Source organism: Bacillus rossius, chromosome 1, assembly GCF_032445375.1.
Source record: "Bacillus rossius redtenbacheri isolate Brsri chromosome 1, Brsri_v3, whole genome shotgun sequence".
Taxonomy (NCBI): domain Eukaryota; kingdom Metazoa; phylum Arthropoda; class Insecta; order Phasmatodea; family Bacillidae; genus Bacillus; species Bacillus rossius.
This window is the reverse complement of record NC_086330.1, coordinates 108026365-108049064: the sequence shown is the minus strand read 5'-3', so window position 1 is coordinate 108049064 and position 22700 is coordinate 108026365. Positions and strand designations below refer to the sequence as shown.

The following is a 22700-nucleotide window of genomic DNA, read 5'->3' as shown; positions in this document are numbered from 1 at the left end:
TGAAAGCATACTGTTCGTGCAAAACCATTCATCACACAAATGTCAGTTCTAAAGTATAATGTTGAAAAAAATTTTAATTATAATAATTTTTACAATTTTTTTCCTGAAAACACAAGCTAACGCATCAATTTTTGGTGACAGAATTTTTTGTAATGTATGTAAATCTCTTAATTATGTAGAACGTAATTAAAAAATAAAAATATATGTTTTAAACAGAATTGACGATTGTTTGCATTTCATGGATATGGACTGGATCGCAACACTAATTTAATGTTTCAAGTTAATAAACACTGTCAGGAAGCAAGCAAGGCAATACGAGAACATTATCTTTTGGTTGAATGTAGCGAAAGGGAAAAACAGTCACCTTTCTTGCCACGATCTTGTTCGCAGATAACGCAGGTATAAGCATAAAGTAAAGGGAGAGGCGCCACTCCCATAGTAATGATCGTTTGCTTAAATTTGTAAACAAAACCCTTGCTATCATACGAAATTACAGCCACAGGAATGAGTGCAAGAACACGGGAAAAACCATCATAATATTGATGGTTTTCTCCGTGTGCTCCTGATTATTCTTGCGGTTTCATCAAGTGTTTCTGACTATTCTGAGAAACCGCTCTCTGCATGGGGTTTTTTTTTTTGGTCTAATGAGACATGTCATTTTATTTGGAGTTACATTTAATTTGATAATTTCTGCTACTAAATCAAAACTTGCAATATTTTTATCAGGTGGAATTAACAAATATCGTTACTCAGTCAAATTAATATTACGCCATGAGACATCTGTGGAACACCAACATGCAAGACGAACTTCCTTTTCCTTGGAGTCTAGCGAAGCCATCCTTCTTTTGCGATCGTTAGTGAGCATCCCGCATCCCGCATAAAAGAACTAAATATTATTTACCTGCAAGCAACATGTGGCGACATCTGTTGTTGAAAAGCAGAACTACATGCATAAAGTACTTTTGCATGAGATATATTAATTCTCGCTGATAAAATATATGAAAAAATTTCTATTTAAGTATTGGATCTAATTTAAAACACTCAATTGGTATCTGGCATTAGTCTCAGTAACTAATATGAATTCCGATTTGGGATCTGACGCTGTATCGAAAGAACATATGTGTAAGTTTTGCAGTAAAGAGTTTATCTTGAGAAAGAATAAAAGACAACACGAGAAGAATGACTGTGTTAAAAATCCACTGCGCAATATGATAAGTTGTGTTCGATGTATCAAGTCGTTTACGCGGAGAGAGAGCCTAAAAAGACATGGCAGAACTTGTAGCGCCAAGCCTGCGTACAAGCTAGAGGACAACGATTAATCTACTAGCCTAAGGAAGAGTGATCTGCATTACGACAATAATTTTCTTGTCTCTTCCGATCTCGACAAAGAACTTAAATTGAAGGAGGTTGATGATTTACGGAAGAATGAAGACAATGGAAGAATTCTTAACGTGAAAAGTGAGAATATATTCCAGCCGAATTCAAGTAGGTCTTTCCTACTTTGTAAAAATGATGGACTCCTAAAAAGGAAGCATGAAGACGATGAAGACACTTCAACATCATCAACATCGAATTATTACGGTAAATTGGGTGAAGACGATTCCTTCTACGGTGATTGTTACAGTGACTCTGAGGTTGTTGGCAAAGACATAGACTATGATGAAGCACCTAAAGCTGCCAATAACGAAGAATGTGGCGGTGTCCTGAGACCGAAACGGTGGAGACGATGTGATATATTAAATAAATCTGATCAAGCTTGTGATGATCCACGTCTCAAACATGAAAGTTACCCCGAGGTTGGTGGTAAAACGGAAGACACCAGAGATCACAATATTTATTATAAAGGTGCAAGGAAGATGGTGGTAGAAGAGAATGATTACACATCATGGAAAGATCCAAACATATTGGTTGACCGGCTAAGACTTCTACATGGTTCGCTTTGTGCAGGAAAATATTCGTGCATCAAAGAAATATCCTTCATACTCAAGGAACTGAGGAATGCTGGCTACATACAATAGTGGCTTGTTTTACTTGCATTTGTATAATGTAAAGCAATAAAATAAATAATTTAAATTATAAGAATGTAATGTTTTTATTTCTTGTATTCTGATTTCTAACTAAGACTTAGATCTCGTAACTTGTGATCCTTTTTGCCTTTTTTTTTTTTTTTTTGTTGATGGAGCTTCCAAATGTGCTGCCTTTTCGTTGTCGGTGCTTCCAAATGTGCTGCCTTTTCGTTGTTGGTGCTTCCAAATGTGCTGCCTTTTCGTAGTCAGTGCTTCCAAATGTGCTGTCTTTTCGTTGTCGGTGCTGCCAAATGTGCTGTCTTTTCGTAGTCGGTGCTTCCAAATGTGCTGCCTTTTCGTTGTCGGTGCTTCCAAATGTGCTGCCTTTTCGTAGTCGGTGCTTCCAAATGTGCTGTCTTTTCGTTGTCGGTGCTGCCTTTTTGTGTTCGGTGCTTCCAAATGTGCTGCCTTTTCGTAGTCGGTGCTGCCAAATGTGCTGTCTTTTCGTTGTCGGTGCTTCCAAATGTGCTTCCTTTTTTTTTTTTTTTGCTGGTGCTTCTATTTTTTTAATGTTGTTTTGACTCTAGTATTTTATTAAATTGTTCTTGATTTGACTAGCGTATTATTGAAACCGGTTAATGTATATAAACGAGTCCTAGACAGCAGGACGCTCAGTTTGTTACTGCCATCGACGGTGTACGGATCACATAGTTTGTTTCTTCTGGTGCATAAGACGTGTAATTGGCTGTTCTTGAGACTTCGATGGCATATTTACCGACTTTAACGTCGTACTCGATGGAGGATGTACCATCGACTACGGGAACCATGACGTCGACGCCGATGATGTTGGAGCAGATCCCGTTGGCAACGCCTCTGACAACACTGGAGGAGACTTCGATATGTGCTGTTCCACTATCAGCTGAAGTTTCATCAGCATTGAATACTTCAATTAATGAAGAGCGTACTTCGCATCAGTGCAAATACTGTGGTGCATCATTTACTATCACCTCAAATGCTCGCAGACATGAAAGAAGCGGTTGTTCTAATAATGTTCAAAGAATACAATTTCAGTGCAATAAGTGCAATAAACTAATTTCACGTCTCGATAGCTTACATCGACATTATAAAAAATGCTCCGAGACAGATAATGAACATGGTTATTGATTTGACTCATGTGTTGTACCGGCTAATGAGACTATATAAGTGCTATGAACTTCAGTCCGTCTCTGGCTGTGGTGATGAATGGATCGGATAGACATTTAAAGTCGTGTAAAAGGCTTAGTCCGTACAATAAGAAGACTGTTTGAATCGTGGAATCCAAAAGGCTTTGGTAATTTGTCAGTGTTTTTTTTGTACTTGTAGTAGTGTATTGAATTTATGTAATAAAAATTTTTTTAAAAGAACTTGTGGTGTTTTTATTATCTCAAACCTAACACTTTTTTAGTATTTTTTTAATTAAAGATGTTTTGTATCGGTCAGGGATCGAACCTAGGACCTAAGTCGATCTAATCAATCAGTATATATATTACAAATTTAGTTAATGAATTTTGAACTTTTCCCCGAATCTCTAGCATTAAAATTACGCATTTCCAATATGGTGGTCTTGATGTCTGATAGGATGGTGGTCGTAGAGGATTTAGAGTCTCTTTACGAATGATGAACATGGTTTATTGAAATTATTATTTTTTACATAAAATTAAACTATATTGCATCGATCGAGTATCGAACTAGGGACAGCAACTGAACGAATCAATATGTAAATTGTTGAGTGATTTTTTTTTATGAATTTTGTAATTTTTCCCGAATTTATAGCTAAATAATTACGGATTTCCAAGATGGCGATTAAATTTCAAAATGTCGACCATAACGGTAATTGCAACATTAATAGGATCCAATATGACGGACGCAACATAAAGTGTAACGATGACATAGTACTCAACCAAGATGGCGGGTGTAACGAAATATGCAACATTTATATAATCCAAGATGTCGACCGTAACGATAACTGCAACAGTGGTTTTTAAATGTTTATTATTTAATTCGATTAATTAATTTTTTTATGAATTTCAAAAATTTTTCCCGATTTTCTAACATAAAAATTGAGGATTTTAATGATTGCGGGCGTAACGATAATTGCAACAGTTACGACTTAATACAATATGGCGGATCTGTCTCGAACATGTAGTGCTATTATTACTTAAAACTAAAAAAAAAAAATCAAGTCCCGATATGCATTATAATTTTTTTATATACCTTATTTTATTCTCAGTCTGGTAAATGTCTCGATAGCCGAGTGGTTAAAGGCGTATGTTTTCCAACCTAGAGATCAGAGCTGCGCTGGTTCGAATCGCAGCGTTTCCAATGTATTTTGCATAAAAAAATAAATTTGATATGTCGATAAGGACCATAATAGCTCTGGTAGGTAATGGAACATCGACCTTATGTGTTGAGACAGAGCGACGCTGGCGCTATCTAGGAACGAACAACATAAACAAAGTCGACGGTATCCAAGATGGCGGCCTCCAGTGGAACAGAAAAAAATCAAGAGCGCCGCTGGCGCTATCTAGGAACAAACAACAGAAACAAAGTCGACGGTATCCAAGATGGCGGCCTCCAGTGGAACAGAAAAAAAAATCAAGAGCGACGCTGGCGCTATCTAGGAACAAACAACAGAATTAGAGTCGACGGTATCCAAGATGGAGGCCTCCAGCGGAACAGAAAAAATCGATATTGCGACAGAGACGATAATTTCATCATGAGTGGGGCGCTCGATTTAAAGATGGCGGATTTTAAAGATGGCGATCGTGACCTACTTGTCCCGTTATGCGGTGTCCCGTTACGCCGTGTCCCGTTATGGCGTGTCCCGTTATGCTGCATCCAAGATGGCGGATCCAAAATGGCCGCCGGGGTCACGTCAAGTTCAAAGGTCAAGGTCATCCAAGATGGCCGCCGTGACGTCACAATCCAAGATGGCGGATCGGACACACAGCTCCACAGCCTTAAAGCCTGTTTCCGGACCGGCTATCCTATACTACTTTTAAAATACAAAAGTATAATAATTTATTCTGAATGTAAATATTATTAAAATAATGTAAAGTAATAAGAAATTATATTACTTCGAAAACATCAATCACACTGAACCACGTTCATTACATTGAAAAATTTGTAATACATATTAATTATTTATAACGTTCCAGAGACGTCGGAACATTTTTATTAGTGAGGGGGGGGGGGGGGGGGGGCGAAAAGATGTATCACATTTACCTCAGTCATAGAGCGTAGGTCCGGGGGTCCTCCCCCGGAAAAATTTGGAATTTTAGATGCAAAATTGTGCCATTTAATGAGTTACCGAACCAAAATATTAAATATACCATTCCAAGAATTTGATGACGTATTATGTATTAAATACTAGTCTGACAGTAGGTGTAGTACAATTTAAATAAAATACCATCTAGGAATTTGCAATTATTTTACAGTATATTGACAATCATAAATTTTATTTTCTAATCAATGTGATCACCAATGCAACGTTTGTAACTACTGGTTGAGAAAAATACTACTAGGACCAAACATTTATTCTGGGAAAAGGAGGGGGGGGGGAATGCTACTCTCGGCCCCCCCCCCCATGCATAACAACACGGGGGCGACTCACCCCTGCTGCCCCCCCCCCCCCCCCCCCCTGTTCCGACGTCACTGTAACGTTACCATTTCTGCTACTAGGCAAGTATTTTGGTGTGAACTGAATGTTACAAGTACCTTCTGCTCGGTTAGGTTATTGGTTATCGACTGTAGTTTTAGGAACACACAAACAATTTATATAATATATATGTGTGTGTGTGTGTAGGTGTGTGTGTGTACAAGATGTTTTAATAGCAGGGGGACAATGTTTTTCCAGCTGGGCGCCCGGGCCCCTAAGGCTATCGGGCCCCTGGGCATTTGCTCCTTTTGCCCCCCCCCCCCCCCCCCCTCTCTCGGCGGCCCTGGACAGGCGAATGAAGAAGGAGCATTCGTATTTCATTATTTTTATTAATGGGTTTTATAGTCGTGCCACTTCCGGAGGACGCCGCCCATTAGCAACAGCATGCCACTCGTACCGCTATTCCATCAGTGTTTATTTGCACTGATTACCCAGGCAAGCGCCTCCATGCATGGCACGGCTTTCATTGCTGAAAAATATCAGCCTACTTGTTTATTTAGTATTTATAGGTTAAATAATTATAAAGTTAAGTATTACTCGCGCAGGAAGTTTTCCAGTCCGGGATCTGTACGCGGCGTGATTGGCCAGTTGGGTTGGTCAATCACAGAGCAGCTAGGGCGGCAAATTTTATATCGCAAATATAAAATGCCAATTTCAATCCTGTGCGCCAGAATTGAAATTGGCATTTTATATTTGCGATAAAATTCCGGGTCATGGTCCCCGAGAGAAGAAATATACGCATTTGCACTCAAGTGACACTTATCATTGAATTTCTGTGCAGTTCTAACATAATAATCTTTCAGAAGTTCGAGTTTAAGCTCCTTGTGCATAGCCCTGACGAGGCAGTACACAGGCACGTCTGTCGCGATACGAATGCACTTGTTCTGAATTCGCTGCACTGGTGCCGCATATGTTATAATGGTTAGGGGTGATCTGTCTGATGTTGGATGTGGAGCTATGTTTTGAGGATTTCTAAAGAGTGGGTTCCATATTTTGCTTAATTTGTAGCCATCATTAATAGAGAAGATGGCTAACAATTATCCCTTCCTGACAGTTGTCAAATAACTGAGAACTGGTTAAAATGTCGCTTGCAAACGAAGAGCTCTCTACGTTGATCGCGAGCAGAGAACTCTGGTATAAAACATTACTTTGATATTTGCTATTACTTGATGACTTAAAAACTGTTTAATTACTTCAAGAACTTAAAAATTTCAACTGTAAACGATTATTTTATAACCGAAAAATGTGTGACGGGAAAGCACGGTATAGGTAGTTTCTTTCAGAAAATAGTTGTTGCTGTTTGAGAATCGATACTATCGATAGCGAAGAACTGGTCTTTCGCTGATGAAATGCACATATCGCGACACCTAGTGGCAGCACAAGAGTTTAAGTTACAGTATTTTATTTGCTCGTTAGATCGGGTGATATGCGCTACCGCACAGTTGAGAATTAGATTCTCTTTCTTTAATAACTGGTTATCAGAGACTCAGAAGCGTAACAAAACGGTTATTGCTTCATAACCGATGTATATACTGGTTACCGTTGTGCTGTTACATGACTATCCCATGCACAGAAAGTGAATTATTTTAATTTTAATGACATTTTAATATATTTTTTTGTGTTTAATGCTCTATGTTTGTAGTTGGACGTATCTACGTGTGCTACACTCTATGACGTATCCCGAGCTGACATTCAAGCAACAATATTGGCAAGACCCCTCTAGGGCACTATTGACTTTAACGGCAAATGAAACTTTTCCCACGTATTTTGTATAAAAGGATGTTCACTGTTGGAAATTAACATTTTAAATTTGTGATATTTTAATATTTTCAGATGTATTGTTGGAAGTCAGTATTTGTTTTTGAAGTGTGAATTTACGTTAACGGTCTTTGTACTCCGGCCAATGAGAGGCCGAGTTAATTAAGTTAAGCGTTTTTAGAAAAAGAATTAAGAATAAGTAATGGAATGGTAACGGCGTTGGCGAAATAACCCGGGTTAAAATCTCTTATAAATCTGACAATCTGAGAAGCTAAATTAGATCATCCAGGTGTAAAGAGGTTTAAATCGTCGTGTAATTTAAATGTATGTGATTAATATAGGGCACATCCGCACTGATGTGTAATTAGAAGTGTATTCTGACGTGAGTAAAACAGACTCATAATTCTTCATCGTAAAATACCGTTTTCCTGCACCGAGTATAATTCTATCCTGTTAACTACGAATAAAAACATTGATTATTTGTCAAAACTAAGTAAAGCCCTCCAGAGACAAACATTTTAGACCAATTAATATTCTACTTACATATCCCAGTTCAGACCCAGAGGTGAAATGAGACTGAAATCTCATGTTGTTCTACCCACCCAACATACTGAATTAAGCCGAGGTATATTCTTCTTAAATTAAACGTTAACGGTAATAAACTATAATTTATATATTTTCTTCGATCTAAGAGTGAGAACAACGGACCTGATAAATTGAATTAATGAACTTTTGTTGGAGTTTCATGTGTGCAACATATTTCCTGCTTGTTATAGAGACATAATTATATACCACTTGCCAAACCAAAAATTATATATATTTATTTTATTAAAGACTATCTGTTTAATCATATTTTTATTTTATTATTAATTAATGTTGTGTATGTTCAGTAACCCTAATTTCTCCACGTTTTCACTCTACTTAAACATTAGATCTGAAGTGTTGTTTTTTTTCTCTTATGTATTCTATTCCACTTGTTTTCTTTGATAACAAAGTTAAAGTCTACGTAGGAGTGGCGCCCAGTAACGACTACAAATTCAGAGTCTCCACACACATTACATAAGGTGACTCCACCCAACAGATGGGCCATAATAAAAAGTAGACCCCTACACACACATAATAACTCACCGTAAATAACGCTAATCTCTTATAGCAGCACCTAAAAACCGGAAATTTTAAACTATTAGAGACGGCTGCGATAAAACCCCGGCTTTGGACGTGATTTTCGACAAGGAATTGTATTAAAATACTACCCATCTTGTTAAAATTCACTTACCTGTTAATACTCTGAAGTTTCCGCACACATTTGGATGTTACACTTCTATTGGACTACTAAAATATTAACTGAAAACATTTTAAAACACATTATAACACTAAGTATATGTGTGTGATTATTTTTTTTTTGCATAAACGAATAAAATCTGTCTGTAAATACTTCCTACAAACAAACCTTCACATCATTCAACTGATACAACATTATTATAATAGTATAATGTTATTAAAAAGTTAAAAAAATCTCCCAGTGATAATATCAGAACCACATTCCTTGAGGTTAACAAGCGAACGCTCTACTGCTGTACTATTAATCCCATTCATTGGGAAATTAGAAAGAATATATGTACATATTACTAGTTCGTTGTAAGGTGCCTAAGGCGCCTATTGAAAAAAGATGAATATAAAAACACTCTAATTTAATAACCAAATATATTTATAAAGATTCATTTTCTTTAAATAGTCAATGAAAATAATTTCGGAGATATTTATGAAATTATATATAAAAACATATTTTAATAGAGAACCTCTTGAAAAACTATTTTGCATGTTAACTGTGTCTGGTCATTCAATAATACACCTTGACGTGAATTCGATTCAATATACACCTTCACTTGACTTTTAACTCTTGATCGTGGCAAAGCCATATGCAGCTGGCCGTGTTAATATACTGGGGTCTCAAAATTGATACCATCGTGATAAAACGATTGGCTTTGATCCTTTTTAATTGTGATAGTGTACGTAGGGAATTTTCGGATATTGTCGACGTTTTAATATGAAAGGTAATGTTGTTCCGGAAAGAACAAAATGATGAACAACTAATTCTTTAGGTGGCATTCTCTCGACGCGTTGCTGTTGTGAGGCAGCGTTGGCAGTATGAAGAGCTTCCAATTGTTGAGGCGTAAGTCCATCAATATGTCGTTGCCGTGATGCGCTATGAGCAAAATGATAGCTGCTGATTTTTTGGTGGTTATTTGTTAATATATTGATGCTGAGATGCAGCATGAGCACCATGATGTGCGTTTAATTTTTCAGATCTTCGTCCTCATTCATTATACTGTGAAAATTTTGATCATATATTGTACAATAAAAATATATTTCGTATTTCATTGCATATAAAGGTCATATCAACCAAAAATGAAAGACCATTCAAACGCCTAATCACATCAGGATATATAATTCTAACACAGAACGACATAAGGGATGATAGTACATAGGCATATATGGACATACATAAGTGAAGATCAGAATAATCTTAACTTAGAAAGAAAAAAGAAGACTAATAAATATACATACAAAGAGCAATGAAAATGTACACTGTAAGCACACGAAAACAGAATTCATGCAGCGTTACAGAGTCAATCAATGAGTCAGTGATGGGCGTATTTATATTATGACAATTATTGCAATGTCAGTCTTCTTAAGTATTTTAAAACTTGAGAGTACTTTTTACTATGAATATTTTAGTTTACCAAATATTTACCAGGGTAGTATCACTTTCATAAAGTTTAATTTGAAACACCTGATGATTACTAAAGTGACTATATATGGGTTTATGTTGCTACAAGTGGGTCCACCCTCTTTGTGTCACATTTCCGTTTATCGACTTCCGTTCCATTTTCATGAAATTACTCCTACCAAATGCGATATACTGACAGCTAAGTTGTTTACACATAAAAAAAAATTGCTTGTCTGTAAAGTTGGTTTACGAACGATAGTTTAACATGACGTCATAACAAAACATTGATGAAATGATTGCATACTATTATGAATAAAATTGAATCATTTTTATTGAATTATCACTATTTTGTAGTGATACAAAGAAGGAGTGATATGAAATATACAATTTAATTGATAATTTTACTTTTATTTGCACTCATTAATTCAAATATGTTTATTTCTTTAACGAACAGATTATTTTAACTATAACTTTTATACATGTTTGCTATTTAACTTCTTCCAATCTGTGTTATTCTGTTAAGGATAGGACGATGATAGGAAAAGTAGGAAACGAATGGGAGTGTTTCAAGTTTAATGTGCCTCGAAAAAGTCAAATCGATGGTTGTTCAAATCGAGTGGAAGAGATATATATGCGGCGCAAGCGTACAATGAGCGTAACGGGACAATATGCGTAACGGGACACTTGTTCGTGCGTGCAGCCGGCGTTCATCGATTTATTAGACGTTGTTGTCACGTCAAAAAGTTCATACATCAAGAAATATTTGAGCTGATATTTAGATTGAAATATAAAAACTAGCCGCACGAGTGCTGCTACCGAGCTACCAAAGCTATGTTGTAGTTAGGTACTTTGGGCTATTTTTTGTCAAATGATAGTAACTCCTGCATGTGGATATGCATTTATTGGATTAGTTTATTTAAAATCGTACATTTTACCCCTCATGAAGGGTGAGCATGTGCATATTGGTTAAAGGTTAACGGTTCTACAGTACACGTGCACATCAAGAACCTACATGACTTTTTAATGTTGTTTATGGCTTCAATTAAAAATATTTTTGACGTGACGTCTAATAAATCGATGAACGCCGGCTGCACGCAAGAAAAAATGTCCCGTTACGCTGTGTCCCGTTACGCTCATTGTATGCTTGCGCCGCATCTATCTCTCTTCCACTCGATTGGAACAACCATCGATTTGACTTTTTCGAGGCACATTAAACTTGAAAAACTCCCATTTGTTTCCTACTTTTCCTATCATCGTCCTATCCTTGACAGAATAACACAGATTGGAAGAAGTTAAATAGCAAACATGTATAAAAGTAAAAGTTATAGTTAAAATAATCTCTTCGTTAAAGTAATAAACATATTTGAATTAATGAGTGCAAATAAAAGTAAAGTTATCAATTAAATTGTAGATTTCATTTCACTCCTAAGTATCCATACAAAATAGTGATAATTCAATAAAAATGATTAAATTTTACACAGACAACCAATTTTTTCAGTCTCCTTTGGTATTCGCGTCAATATAAGTGATTTTCATAGTGAATGGTCATGTATTGCAATATTTTGTATCCTCGCTAAACGCCGAGTTTTATGACCTCGCATATCTTGTTGAAAGGACTCCTTGTTTTAACAACTATTGATTATAATGGTACAACACTTGTACCATTGATGTATAAATAGTATGTGTCAGTGCACGTACAAAATTACAGAAATATGCGTGAGATCGGGTTATAATTGCATGGTAAGTACTATGATGCAATTAACGTAAAGGCAAGGTTGACATTTTTGGTTTTTAAATTTAATTATCAATATTTTATTCAAAACTTGCGTGTGAAAAGTTATAATTTTAACCATATTTTATGAGATTTTTTCTAAATTTGTCTTAATGGAACTTGTAATAAAATTAAAATATTGGCGTGTTTTTGTTGAATTTGGTACAGAAAAATGTACCCACTGTTGGAATTTATAATGCAACTGTATTTGTCTTTAAGTGTGTACTTATTTAGGATAAATAACACATGAATACACTGAATAATGTTTAAATTACCTAAGTGATTAAATTCATGTTAAGAATAAATTAAATCTATATAATTTTACAAGAGAATTTTTCAGATCATAAATGGATAAAATGTAAAATACTTTACGAACAACTAATATATTAAGTTGCAGATACAAATTAAGCGTTTCTCTCATTCATTGTTTCGAACTGTTCTATGATATGTTGGACACGTTCTGAAGGTCAATGGTCAATCTCACATATGTTGTGTCAAAATGGTAGCTGAACAATCTAGCGTTCCTGAACTGGAACACCCAAGACAGATTGAGAGAGCGATGGGTTATTTTCAAACTTACGGATTCGTGCTTTGAACAGAAAGTTTTGGTAGGGCTGTTTGAGACAGTTTTAAAACTTTTATTTTTGCTGTCGTGGAGCACAGCGTACAGATTAAGATTGACGTTGTTTATACTTATGTGATATACTGTTTACAATATGATGACGCAAACAAATTTTAGCAGTGATTCGCGGGAAGAAATTTTAGAAGTTTATTTTCTAAACTATTGGTGTTCTTGCTGGGTTTTTGGCGCCTATTCTCTCCGCAGTAGATCTCAGGAACGCTGCTGCTGTATCGATTACCCAGACTGCTAATCCAGCTAGCACGTCACTGCATTGTATTACTGGCAGGAGAGTAATTATTAAAAAGAAATTAGGTAGTGTTGTGTGACTAGTGGAAATTTGCATTACCTATGACCAGGTCTGTTTTATACTTAAATGACGTTTACTGTAAATAAAAAAATAATAGCTGGAAAACATACGATTTTAATGGGTTCTTTGATATTGACGAGAAGTTACTGTTAACATGTAATTCAGCGAGAGGAACAACCGAAATAATTTACTGTGTATGTTATCATTTTGTTCAGACCTAGGTTTCAGTAAGTAGATGTAAATGAGGTCACAGGAACACATCGACTACCATGCCGGGTCTAGCTATAAGCTGTCGGAGGCTTGAGGCTCTCTTCCTAGGACCTCCAGGTGGTCTGCTGCGACGCTGGAACACTGGACGCTGGAAGCTGTGATTGGCGAACTACAGAAGATATGAGGTAGCCGGGGGTCTGGCTGAAGAATCGACTTCCCTCTCGTCCTAAAAAAGTCTGTTTTAATTGAGATCGGTCTCACCAAACGTCGTGGCCGATCGTAGCTGGCGCTGACATCAGTCGTCCGGAACCACTACGGGACGAACGGGACCGACGCGGAAGTGAGCACTCGATGTCGCCGATACTCCCTATCTGAGACTTATTCAGTCCAGAACTATTCTCACAAATAATAGTGTGGAGAATTCTAGATGGCACACGACCGCGGATGACGAGAATCTTCAATTCCTCGGGCGGCAACCAAGGCTTTGGTTCGCCCCAGCCCGAGAAACGTCTTCCCGCTGCAAGATGGCGATGGCCTCTAAAGATTGGTTTACGTTAGTATTAAATGTTTCTAGTGTTATTCGTGTGTATTTGGTCATAAAAATAATATACATACTTTTAAATATTATTACTATTAACGCAACAAAAAGAAAACCCCCGACGGAAGCGTGTGAACATGGAATGTGTGCTGACCCGCCTCGCCAGCCGGCCGCCGGCGCCACGCAGACGGGTGACCGCTCACTCACTCGCCTGCCCGCCGCCTGCCTTCCCTTCCCATCACAGCGCTGGGCTACCGTCTGTCGTGTAGCAAACATTAAAGATCATTTAATGTTTGCTACGCGACAGGATACCACGTTATTTAAACCTGCCCGCCTTATACAAACTGTTATTTCTACGATTGCGTGAATAGTCACATCTTCCAGTTGTGAACAGTGTGGAATATTAATGCTAATAGCAACAAGCTTGATAGTCAAGACTTGCCCGAGTCCTGGTTGATAAGCTGGAAGAATTTCCTGCCTTGCATTTCTACGTGCTTCCTCTAATCAGCTTTAGGGCGCCGTCTGGTCAGTGTGTGTGTTAGTGAAGCGGGATGATAAGAGCGACGCTCAATGGTAGTTCTAGCGCGGTAAAACCTCCAAGTGCAAGGCTCTGACTGGCACGCAGTCATCTCGTTCCCGTCAGATAACTGTGAAATTTGAGCGGTGACCGTAACATTATATAGCGTAAAAATAAAAATAAAGGTGTAATGCATTTCCCTCTGATACTTTCAAGAAATTTGTAATGGGTTTTTTACACCTAAAACTACGAAAACATGCCTTTTAGCCATTTTATCTCCTCTAAATCATCTTGATCCGATATCAAACGAACCAGTTGAGCATTAACAAATTATTAAATGCTTTTTGTAAACAGACTCCAGTCGGAAATCTAGTGTAGTTTGGAAATCGCGTAGGTATTTTCGTGGCTGTGCGCGGCACACGACTGTAGTTGCCATGCGTCACGCGCCGAGAATGTTGTCCGGCAGGAAGGGCGAGTATAGTTCATTTGCGGTAAAAATGAATACTTTTACGGCCTTGATAAATTTTTCCATTAAAGAAATTTTGAAGTTTCAGTGATTTTCCAGCAGAAATAATGTTGTGTAACTAACAAACAAATTGTATCAAAGCAATTAACGGTAAATGGCTGTGGCGGGGCCCTTAAAAATTTTTCATTTTACCAGAAATGGACTATACAAACCTGGCTTTCGTCGCACGCAGTTTTGAGAAGGGGAGGAAGGATGTTGACAGTTTCACATGCCAAAGGACGTTGAGGAAGGAGGGGGAGAGAGACAGGATGGTTTGTATGCCTGGGAGGGATGAACCTTGAAGTCTGGGCAAGGGAAGGAGAGGTAAGCCGTACGACGTCATGCATCAACTGATTGGAAGGCAGCTCATATCCTTGTGCTCATCATCTGTCATCCAGACTAAACAAATTGCAGTCTGTAATTGAGGTGCTGACAAAAGGTATATTGCCAGAATCAGTTGACAACATTTTGTCAACAATGAGAACTGTAAGTACATACTGCAGAACTGAAAGAGAAGTTCAAGCATACAGCAAATTTGAGTCTGTTGAAACTTAATGAACTGATCACTTGTGATACATCTCGGCATCTGTTTACAAATATTGGAGCACTTTTTGACCCTCAGAATATGGGAAACATTTTGTGGATGATAAAGAATTCTTACAGCACACCCAGACCCTACCTTTCATCAAGCAGGTACCAAAGCTTACTCTAGCAGGCGGATACGTAGCCCCGAAAAAAATTGTCGCTGAAGACAACAAAAGCCACATGTGAACCACATCGACGTGACGGAAATTTTGTGTCGAATGAAAGCAGATTACTCAGAATTTGCAACAGCAGCCTTGTAGTTGCTCTGGATACCAACCTCAAACGTCGACTCTGAACGGTCTTTTTCAACATACTCTTTAATTGTTAGTGACAGAAGAAGATCGCTGAAGCCAGAAAATGCAGAACTTTTAACAATGGTAGCATTTCGTAATTTTTGTGTAAAAGTGTGCATACTAAAACTTTCTATAGTATCTTATTTTAATGTGTCATCCAAAAAATTGGAACTGTGATGACCTGATGAGCGATGGTAGAGGAGAAGGTGGTAATATGGACCCCCATTTAGTTTTATGAAATTTACTTGTAACTTTACAGCTTCAATCAATTATTTGATGCGTGGATAACTTCATTAACTTATTATACACACATTTCTTGCATTTAATGAAATTTATTTATACCTACTAATGATCTGGCATGAGTTGTTTCGCAAAGTACGAAAATGCCTACTGACCCATACATGCTGGTAATATGGACCCCTAATAGTCGACATAATATTTAAATTGTATAAGACAACACATACCATTTAAATTCAATTCTATGGCACAATAGTCATACCTAAATACTTAAATACCTAAATTAAAATCTAAAGTCCACTTAAATAAAATGTTTAGCGACAAAAATCACACATATAGGAAATGTCATTTTCAGCCCCAGCACATTCACTGTGTGCCCATTGGTTGCACATCTCACACCTTACCCACAATTCTCCCCTGCAGTCATCAGTAAATGCCCCTTCACAAAACATGCAGAGAGAATCTTCTGTATCTGGAGCCTTTCCTCCCACTGGGACTTCAAGGGGTGACTCTGTCTTAGCATCATCTAATGCACACGATGCATGAGTCACTATCAGAACTTGATCCTTCAAATGCCAGTCTCCTTTTCTTAGTTCGTTTTACAGTTCTTGGGCGCTGAAAGACAAGACCGGACGTAGTTGGTTGAGTCTGAGTCTGAGCAGTTGTTGTAGGTTGACAGACACCTACACATCTTCCTCGACCTGTTCTTTTTTTTCGACAGCTTCGCTTCTTTTTCTTGAATTGCCACCTGTAAAGCAGTTTTATACGGGGACCCAGTAATTATATTTGCGGATGATGGTTTCCTCCCACGTTTTGATTTATGTTTGAGTCGAGGTAGACGCTGAATATCCTTAGGTGAAATAAGAGACGACTTGTTGCCAACTTGAGAAGTAGGGCTAATGGCCGCAGTCGATGCAATCGGTGAAGACTGCATGGGTATGGAGATTAAGGTTGGTGGATTGTTGGACACTAGAGATGCTGGAAGTTTGGCTTTGTGCATTAAGAATCTCAGCAGCTTGTTGTGCAGCGAGAAATTCTGATTCTGGAAAGATATTGCGGTTACATGGCCAGATACCAGTCACTCGGAATCCATTCACTGCAATAGATGCCCTCGTGCATTCTAAGTAGGCCTTTCCGAACAGACCTGCAATGTCAAATGGTCCCAAACGTTTCTCTCCATGGAATAGCTCTTGTCGAATGAAATCACTGTAGTAAGATTTCAATGGCCCCATGAATGTTCTGTCTAGAGGTTGAAGTTTGTGCGTAGTGTGGGCTGGCAAAGATAGGATGAGAACATGATTGTCCCGTGCCAAATTGATTACGTCCAGGATTTTTGTGTGTGAGTAATGCCCATCCAAGATTAGGAGAACTGGGTTTTCCTTTGTGGGTTTCGTTTTGTCATGGAAGTGTTGAAGCCATTCAGTGAAGAGGTTTGTCTGAACCCATCCTGAAGGGTGAGCTCTTCCTATTGCACCAGGTGGAGCACCCCTCATCAGCAAATCGCTCATGTTCTTCCGAGGAAAAATGAGCATTGGTGGAACAAAGAATCCACCCGCACTCATAGAGCATATCGCAGTAACAAGTGAGCCACGCTCAGCAGCACTGAGTGCGCCAATCTGACGTTTCCCTTTCGAACCAATAACTTTAGGAGTTTTTCTTTGCACAACACTGAATCCAGTCTCATCCACATTCCACTCTTTCAGCCGTCAAACTGTGTTTTTTGTAAATTTCTTCAAGCAAGTCGAAGAATGATGAAGATACTTGTTCTTGAGTAAAACCCTCTGCTCGAGCATATGATGTGTTAGTGGGTTTCCTCAGTGTCAAAATTTCTTTGTGCCTATGAAGGAAATGATCGAGCCATGCTATCCCTGCATGCTCATCATGAAAGGGATGCTGTATATTGTTGCGTACAGCCAGTTGGAAGGCCATCCTTCTCACATCCTGTCTTGTAAGACCAAAATATATGGATTCCATTTCCAGTACATACTGTAACAGGTCTTTTTCCATATTCTCAGGAAACACCGGTTTTCTTCCCAATTTTTTATTACGACAATTTCGGGATCACTCATAACTTCAGAAGCAAGCCTTCGCAAAGTTGTTTTTGGGACACCATAATGCTTCGATGCCTTTTTTACTCCCATCTTCTTTTCTCGCACCATTCTCACAGCAGCTGCCATCGTCTCCTTATTCCATGTTTTTCGGCGTGCATTAGGTTTACGGTCCAATGACTTTCTTGGCATCTGTAAAAAAAATTGGTAAAACGAGCGAGAGTTCTTAAACAAACATTGAAAATAAGATAAAAGGATAAAAATTGAGGGGGGACATATTTCATGCATTTTAAAATGATAAAAATATTCAAACTAACTCAAGTTTCATTTATAGGATGGTTCTACTTACAAAAAAACCTTCTACAGAGAGAAAGCTAATATTATATTATTCATGACATTTCTGGTAAGCCATGAAGTTACTTTCGTAATCAATGTTATCATGAATTTTGTTTTGGGCCATTTAAAATATTATTTTATTGAGTTAAGAAATATATTATAAATCGCAGACATTAAATAAAATAAGACAAATTTACAGTTCCTAAATTATTTCTTGTAAGAAATAGACCCGATAAAAATGCATGTAATATGGACCCCGGGTCCATATTACAGACATTCCAGGGGGTCCATAATACCGACAGCACCATGTTGGATTTGGAATTCAATAGTACATAGAGAAACAGAAAATATCGAACTCTGATAATATACGTTACAGCCTCAATATTACCCTCTAAGATAAAATAAAAACATTTCTTATTATGCAAATTAAACTTAAATTAGAATAAAATTTTACATACCTTGCAAAAGTTTTCACAATATTAGAAACTTTCCTTGCCTCGCTGTTATATAATGCGACACTACTGGTTTGCTGCGACATTTACCTGCTGTTGGCACTTCATAAAGAGATAGTTCATGCCAGGGCCACAACTAGTCTCTCTGGCGCCCGGGGCATGAATGGATTCATGCGCCCCCCCCCCCCTCTTTTTTTGCGCATACCACACCAATAAAGCGGGTGGTCCGGGGGCCCTCCCCCGGAAAAATGGAGCTATTTAAGCATTTTACACACCTACATGTAACAGTTTCTGTGCTACTGTAACTTCCATGCATGAACCCACTATGTCCATAAAGTAGTCCGTATAATCACTTGACTTGTTCATTAAATATGTTGAGACGTTATATTGTAAATATCAGATTATACATTCCTGGCATGCAAGTTAAAAAACTTTTTACCAGTTACCAGTTGTAGTAGGAATTACAATGCAAGCGCTTTCGGCGCCCCCACAGCTTTGCGCCCGGGGCGTATGCCCCGCTTGCCCCCCCCCCCCCCTTAGTTGCGGCCCTGGTTCATGCAATGACCAAAAGAGTGCAGCACGTCACTGCTTGGAAATTGAGGGGGTCCATAAAATCAGCGGGGTCCATATTACCACCTTCTCCTCTACTTTTTAAGAGAAAATGTTTAACCAGAACATTAAAATGTTGATTACATGTGATATTCTAAACAACACAATAGGCCCAACTGCTATTTTTTATGTCACAATCGTGAAATATATTGTGTAAGTACCATGAATAGCTAAAAAAAAACCGTATTTTTTTAAAAGACGAAATAACGACGAAATCAGGTTCAAAATAAAACCATATAATCTTGGCTCTAACAATTAATGTTACAATAATAATCAAAATAGTAATTATATAACTGTAAACAGTCGTACTAGTTACAATTTTATTCTCTAATTTACGTGCACAAAAATAAAAACACTGAATAGTGATTTTCTTACTTCAGGCAGAGGTGCCAACCCCCCCCCCCCCCCCCCCCCAAACACTACGACTCACCCCCCTAACCTAATGATGCGCCCCGCCCCGCCCCGCCCCGCCCCCCCAAAAAAATTTGTTTTATGCCATTATCTCAATGATTTTATATTATACTTTTTTAGTATTATATTTTATTACATTTTGCATTAATTTAAACTGATTTTCTAATAATAATTTTGGTCATATCAGGTAATATTTCCATCCTGAACCGACAGATAACTGCTTTTGTCGAGGAAAGTGCGGGGTTGCCAATTTGATTTACAAGATCCCTTTCAATTATCAAAGCACCAGAAACGTATTTTCACATTAGAAGCTATAATTATGTAAATAATATATACATTTTTCTCGTCTTTTAACCACCCCCCCCCCCCCTGAAATTTTAATGACGCAGTCTGCGGCGTTACCCCCCCTTGTGGGCACCCCTGCTTTAGGTATAGGATTTTTTTTCGAGAGTAGGCTGTCTCTAGTGAGAGCAATGGCCTGCAGTTTGAAGAAAACACGCGGCTTAGAGCCCGTCTACAATAGTCCGAACCTGTGCGTGGTCCGTGTCCTTATCCGAATGTGAGTGACATCACATTGTCTCACCGAAAACTGCCCTGTCCGAATGTATTGATTTCTAAAGTTGTCACCAGAGCGCAGTAAATGTGCCAAACCAAATGTTTTGGTTTATTGTTTTGATGCTTTGTATTTTGAGATTGAACTTATGAAAGTTGTGGGAGTTCAATATTATATATTTATTCAGTAAGGCAAAGTGGCTCTTCTTGACTTACAACACCTTCCATTTCCTTCAATAACAAAAACCACGTTTTCAAACGGGAACCGGAAATTCAAACATCGTGAGTGTTCTGTTCTTTTTCTGTGTCCGAAGTACACAGGTTGGGACAAAAAGTCGAATTGACGAATGTCTTCGGACCAGGTAGGTTCGGACCTTCGCCCACTTGACGCATGACGTCAGAGGGTCACGTGGACCAATCAGCGATGAGTGTCCTTCGGACACAGTTTAGGACATTGCTATTGTGACGGGCCTTTAGAGCAGCAGTAGTGGGAGGTTTACAAATACCCTATTACTGGCCGTGACTCTTCTTGGAAGAGAGGACATGGCTGGGACCCCCGCGGTGTGACCACAGCTGCAGACTAGTTCCAGGTCACAGCGGCGAGGGGCAGTTACCGCCACGGTCACAAAGGGCCCTACCACCCGGCGAACACCACAACCAACCCTCCTCCCCGCCAGGCAGAGCAGACTGGTCGTTTCTGAACAATACTTCTCGTAACACTATGTTATGAAAACATTTGAATAAACAAACTTGAAAATCTTTCTAAGGATGTTTTTGACAGATGGACTCTTGTTACGACTTGCACGTGGCCCCCAACATAAACCAACGATTTTTGTATACTCTTTCATTTCTTTCTTTCTTCTCTGTTTCCTTGAAGTTAATTGGTCTAGACAGCTTGCACTGTGGATGCTCATGAATTTTCCTCATCTACCTACTTTTTCACAATGTTATATACAAAGGACTTTTTGGGTGTTTAAATAAGGGCTAGCATGCTAAAACAATGTGGGCCAACCATGTTCCCTTCCCAATGGACACCTGAAATTTACTCACCAGTATCACTTTCTGCAATAAAGACAATCAGAGAAACCACACTACACCGTAAAACCTAAGAACTGCTCGTAACAGCATTGTCAACATTATAGAGCATGCCTGATTTATTAGATCACTAATGTTGCAAGAGTTAGTATCACACTAACAAAAACACATTTACATACACACTAGAGGTTTTGCATGATGTATTTTTAATTATGCATGACAATATTTCCTAGTTATTATTATTTGGTTTGAAATCAAATGAAACAATAACCACATTGTTAATTTTTTAAGAATTGAGTACTTACCAATTGTTTATCTAGACTTCAACAACTAATTTAAACACAGCAGTGGCAAGAAAATAATGAGAAAAATATTCCAACTCAAATTTGCTCGCTGGACCACAGTGAGTTGGTTGTGAGTAAGCAAGTCAGCATGATAATACTGAATGAATTGTTCATTGAGACAATTCACAGGCAAGTAGCTAGTAAACATTAGAATTTCTCAAAATTGACACAACAGTTTTATAAATTACTTTTAAAGTAAAGAAAATGACTAAGTATTTAACTATACATAATTTTTAAAAAAATCCTAGTATTAAGTTACAATTTCAATTATTGAAAATTAAACTTCATAAATGTACAAGATCACATAGGAATGAAGGGGAAGGACATCAATATCAGCAAACTTATAGCGCGTGGTGCCTGGCCTTGTCGTAATAAACCAACCTTAAATTAGGATTTCGTAATTGATGCTCTGCACCCTTAATCAACTGGAAATTTTCATTGCAAAGTTAAACACTCAAAAGGACGAAAGGATCTTTTCAAACTGCCTAAGGTCTACAATGCACGGACCTTAATTTTCTACCTTTGTCCTTGATATTTCCATGATGTTTGTAGTTTATGTCATAGACAACAAAAAATATAAACTGAAACACATTTTGGTCACTATGCTAGGTGGTAGCTAGGAAAATAAATTATAGACCCAGTAAACTTGCTGTAGTCTGTCCAAATATTATAACATTCTGCCCACAAATGTTTCTTGACAAGCTCCATATGCGTCACTTTCTCACCTATAACGTAACTGTTGGGCCTCTCACTGACAGTGACTTAAATAGTTTGGGGTGGCCTTGCTAGAACGTTCATCACATGTCTATTATAACACAAGAGTTATGATTTGTTTCACACCTTCCTTGCAGAGGAAGCAGCACACCGTCGCACTACACCCCCCTGACAAGTAGCTATAAAACCCAATGCAGTGCTCAGTTAAACCCTCCCATGTGAAGCGACAGCATGCACGGGTTAACCATATTAATTATGCAATGACTTACAAAGACCAACATTGGTATCTATAACATGGTTCATACCCTCTTGAGCAATCAAAAATTAAGTTTTAAGCACTCCTTTACTTAGCGCCTTCATCACTAAAAACAGGTAGAAAAACATTCGTCATATCACAAAAGTACCTCAAGAAAATAACCATG

The 22700-nt window shown here is 38.1% G+C and overlaps 1 protein-coding gene across 2 annotated transcripts in view; it reads left to right on the top strand.

Annotated features, from left to right (window-relative positions):
* Positions 1-22700, top strand: part of LOC134529416 (UDP-GlcNAc:betaGal beta-1,3-N-acetylglucosaminyltransferase 7-like) — an 81849-nt gene that overhangs the window by 56976 nt on the left and 2173 nt on the right. The gene's annotated exons all lie outside the window — the stretch shown is intronic.